The sequence below is a fragment of the Lactuca serriola genome, chromosome 8 (assembly GCF_051521515.1).
Source record: "Lactuca serriola cultivar US96UC23 chromosome 8, Lser_US96UC23_V15, whole genome shotgun sequence".
Taxonomy (NCBI): Eukaryota; Viridiplantae; Streptophyta; class Magnoliopsida; order Asterales; family Asteraceae; genus Lactuca; species Lactuca serriola.
Window position 1 is genome coordinate 316,065,062 of NC_136415.1, and position 5,535 is coordinate 316,070,596.

A 5,535-nucleotide genomic window follows, 5' to 3' on the forward strand; every position below is an offset into this window, starting at 1 on the left:
TGCTATATTCATCCATTCTAAAATTTTCCAGATGCATGGGGCATTAAGAAGGGAAAAGGTTTAGAACTGGATATGACTAAAAGGATTAAACAATTGTCGAGGACAATCTAAGGTTTACCAAAGATTGGTTGCTCAAGGACAGTTGGAAGTATAGTGATAATTCTGGAAGGACCATATTGACATAGTCTGTAAGGAGGCAACTCTTGTTCAGAAGTGATAGTCAAAATGGAATCTGGAAATGTTTCAAAGTTAGAATTTTCAATCTGTTTAAGATTAGGAAACTTAATGCAAGAAGGATGTTTCCAAGGAGCTGATCTCCTTTGGAATACTCTGAAATGGTTGTTGTCAAGTCTTTATGACTTTGTACATAATCATTACAAGAGGATCAATGCATATAAGTTTAGAATCTAACAGATTTCAGTAAATGGCATGAATTTGGAATTCTTGCATTTGCAGTAAGGATTTGGGAGTGTGAAAAGAGAATCATTGAAGTTATGTTCAATTGATCTAGTTCACAAAGTAAAGATCATAGACAAACATAGTATGCATACTTGGTGTATGGCATGACTAGTGTTTAGAAAACATAGTGTGCATGCTTGGAGCATGGGACAACTATTGTTTTAAATTCAAGAATAAAGTTGATAGCTGAAACAGTATACAATGAATAATGTGTAATCATATGGTGATAAATAAAAGGTGTTTTATTTATGTTCAAAGGGTTGATACCATATTGGATTCAATTATTATTGTGTTTCATTTTACATGTTTTGACTTCCCGAATAAACTAGGTTATTCTTCCAGAATGACTAAGTTATTCAAACCATCCACAGTCGGTCATATGTTGGAAGTAGATATGAATTAAGACTGTCATGGGTTGGCTTGTAGAGGTCTAAGGTGTTGGACAAAGGGCTACAACACTCATGAGTGCTCATAAGTTCTGAGTATTGGATTCAACCCGCGCTCATTGGAATCACTTCATGGATTTTATCATGAGTGATCATGAGACGATAATATCTTATATTCTTCAAACCTAGAGATATGAGTTGTTACTATGAGTTGGTTGTACATTGATTGCACGAAAACGCATTTGGTAACTCGGTGCTATAAAACGTGCCTTTGTGTATGATTCAACAAGTAGTAGAACAAGCCATATGAGTTGAAGTTTATCCATTCCTTTTACCTTTGGGATAAAAGCGATATCTGTGGGCCCCTCGATGATTTGATGATGACAAATGGAAGTGCTCGGCCGGGCCAGGATTGATTTGATTTGTTCAATTAGTCAGTCGTCATAAATCGGAAATCGGGAAACAACAAATGGACAGAGAGAATGATTATAATCCATGTCTCAGTCCATATGATATCTAGAATGGAGGAATATATGATCCCTTATCTAATGGACAAGTTCGTTGACAAGATCAGAGTTCGACAGCAGCTTTAAGAGCTACGATTGCCAGTTAGGTTTGAAGTCATACGCAATAATAGTTTTAGACTTATCCAAGTGGGAGACTGTTGGATTAATGTCTAAGTCCATAACTATATTTGGTATGTACTTGACCCGACCCGGCATGGTCCATTTGGGTTGCACTTCACCGACACAATTTATATGGATAATCTTTTGAGAATAGTATGTTTATGATTAATATTAATATATTATAAGTTCTAATATATTAATATGGAATCATATTATTTAATTAGTATTGATCAAGAATTAATTTATAATTAATTAAGTGATCAAAAGGAACTAATTAAATATGGACTCTTATATATATGGAATAGGCCAAGTTCATTTAGGTTGGGCTAAGCTTTCATGGATAGTCCATGGAGTGTTTAACCCATGGATCCTAGGAAATGAAAGGTCATGGGTATTAGGGTTTAACCCTAATCCTCCGTACTATATAAAGATGTCTTTGGTTGGTGAAATTGGTACTAGTGTGGATACACTAAGAGGGCTAGCCGATTTTACTAAGAGAGAACCAAGTATTCATATTCTCTAAAGTCTTCCAAGGTGTCTTGGTGATTTGTGATTCCACTTGAGGCTTCCACACTATTGGGGCTAAGCTCTTAAAGCTTGAAGACATCAAGCTACATCAAAAGGTATGTCCTCTAACTAGTACTTTGTAGATTAAGAACATCATAATATGCTAGTTAGGATTAAAGCCTTGGAAAGTTCTTATTTGCATGTATAATAGAGAAAACATAGATCCAAGGTTTATAGGGTTGCATGTACACCATAGGAGTGTTAGAATGCTCAAAACCCAACAAAACCATGGATCATTAATCCACCATAAAAGAATTGATGATTGTCATAATCAACCATATATATTTAATTATCTCACTTTGATCACCAAATTAATACTAGATTAATACTTGATCAAATACTAATTAAATAATACTATTATTAATATATTAGAACTTATAATATATTAATAATCATAAGTGCCATATTCTCTCATTTAGTCTATCCAAGTATTGCAATGCCATGCAACCCAAATGGACCATGCCGGGTCGGGTCAAGTACATACCAAATAAAGTTATGGACTTAGACACTATATCCAACAGTATCCTACTTTGATAAGTCTAATAACTATATTTGCAAATATGACTTCAAAATCCAACTAGCAATCGTAGCTCTTTGAAAGTCTCTCGGAACTGAGATGATGATGATACGCCATTTAAGATAAGTGATCATATAATCCTCTGCTCTCATGATATCAGCCGGACAAACACATGGAACATGGTCTTACTTATTGTCCAGCATTTGTTTCTCGACACCGATTTGTTTCGACATAGAACTAAATTGAACACATCAATTAGGTTCTGACCGGGCCCGGTACATAAGTCAAAACCAAATCATCGAGGGGCCCAGATATCGCTTCTATTTCTTGAAGGAACAGATAAACTTCGACTAATATGCTTGTACTAACTACTTGTTGAATTACTCACAAAGGCACGTTTTATAACATCGAGTTACCAATGTGCTTTCGTACAATCAATGAATAACCAACTCACAGTCAACAACTCATATCTCTAGGTTTGAAGATTTATATGTTATTACCGTCTCACGATCACTCGAGATAAATTCCATGAAGTGATGCAAGTGAGCGTGGGTTGAGTCCAATACTCAGCCCTTATGAGTACTCTTGAATGTTGTAGTAAACATTGCATTGTCTAAAGCACTTTAGACAAATCATACAAGCCAGATTCATGACAGTCTTAAATCAATACTTACTTCCAAAGTTTGACCGACTGTGGATGGTTTGAATAATATGATATATACCATAACATAATTATTCTGGAAGTAAAAACATGCAAAATTGAAACATAGTAAACAATCAACACAAGATAGTAACACCTTACTCATAAATAAATAACAATTTTTATTTATCATCAAATGTCAATTACATTTTACAAGTTTCAGGAATATAATTATTGAAATTAATATCATCCTTCAGCCCAATGCGCCTTGCATGCTGTAAATGCTTAACCCTGCTCAGTCCCTTCGTGAGGGGATCTGCCGGTTTCTCATCTGATGATACCCTCTTTGCCACGAGGAGTCCTTCTTCTATTCTATGTCTGATGAAATGGTATTTTCTGTCAATGTGCCTAGATCTCCCGTGATCTCTTGGTTCTTTAGCCAAAACAACCACACTTTCACTGTCACAGAAAATTTCCATTGGCTCCTTTATAGCTGGTACAACTCCAAGGTCTCCGATGAAGTTCTTCAGCCATATCGCCTCTTTTGCTGCCTCGCTTGCTGCTATGTACTCTGATTCACAAGTCGAATCAGCTACTGTCTCCTGCTTTGAACTTTTCCAAGTAATTGCTCATCCATTTAGGATAAAGACCCAGCCTGACTGAGAGCGGAAATTATCCCTATCAGTTTGAAAGCTAGCATCACTATATCCTTCCACTCTCAAGTCATCACTGCCTCCGAGGGTAAGGACCCAATCCTTAGTCCTCCGCAAATACTTGAGAATGTTCTTTACCGCTGTCCAGTGTGCCTTGCCAGGGTTCCCTTGATATCTACTGACCATGCTCAAAGCAAAGGCCACATCAGGGCGAGTACAAGTCATAGCATACATGATCGAGCCCACAGCGAAAGCGTATGGTATTTGACTCATTTAACCTATCTCAGCCTCTGTACTCGGACTCTGAGTCTTACTTAGTTTGGCATTACTCTGGATTGGTAATTCTCCTTTCTTGGAATCTTGCATACTGAACCTCTTCAGTACCTTATCCATATAAGTACTTTGACTAAGTCCAATTAGTCTCTTACTCCTATCTCTCAATATCCTTATCCCTAGGATATAGGCAGCTTCCCCAAGGTCCTTCATAGCAAAACACTTCCCAAGCCAGGTCTTAACCTCCTGCAAAGTTGGGATGTCGTTTCCTATGAGAAGTATGTCATCCACATACAACACCAAGAAGCTAACTATGGTCCCACTAACCCTGTCATACACACAAGAGTCATCCTCACTCCTAGAAAAGCCAAACTCTTTGACTTTCTCATCAAAGCAAAGATTCCACCTGCGAGATGCTTGTTTCAATCCATAAATGGATTTTTCAAGCTTACACACTCTATTAGGGTATTTTGGATCGACAAAACCCTCTGGTTGAGCCATGTAAACATCCTCAGCCAACTTCCCATCAAGGAAAGCGGTTTTGACATCCATTTGCCATATTTCATAGTCATGAAATGTAGCTATGGCTAACAACACTCTAATAGACTTAATCTTAGCTACTGGTGAGAAGGTCTCATCATAGTCAACTCTCGGAGTTTGAGTAAAGCCCTTCGCAACCAGTCGCGCTTTATAAGTGTGTACTTTCCCATCCATGTCGGTCTTCTTCTTGAAGATCCATTTGCACCCAACTGTCTTACGACCTGGTACATTGTCAAACAAGTTCCAAACTTGATTGTCATACATGGACTAAATCTCGCTGTCCATAGCCTCCTTCCATTTCGCAGACTCAGGGCCTGCCATGGCTTCCTTATAATTATTAGGTTCATCCAAATCTATCAGTGTACTATCACTGATAAATGTATCACCTTCAATGGTGATATGATAACCATAATAAAATTCAGGTGTGTTCCTCACCCTAGTGGAACGTCTTGGAGGTACAGACTTATCTATCGGCTCAACAGGAGTTTCCTCCTCAGGTTGGCTGATAGCATTTGAGGTTCCTTCACCACTTGACTCTTGAAGCTCTTCAAGGTCAATTTGCCTCCCACTGTCCCCTTGGCTTATGAATTCTTTCTCACGAAAGACTCCTCTTCTTGCTACAAAGACCACATTGTCACTGGGTCTGTAGAAGAGGTAACCAAAGGATCTATGTGGGTAGCCGATGAAAATACACCTCTCGCTACTGGGCTCAAGCTTGTCATGAGTCTCACGCCTCACAAAAGCTTCACAACCCTAAATCTTGATGTGGTCCAAATTGGGAACTTTCCCAGTCCACATCTTGTGAGGTGTTTTGGCAACCTTTTTAGTAGGGACTAGATTAAGGATATGGGCGGCAGTCTCTAAGGCATACCCC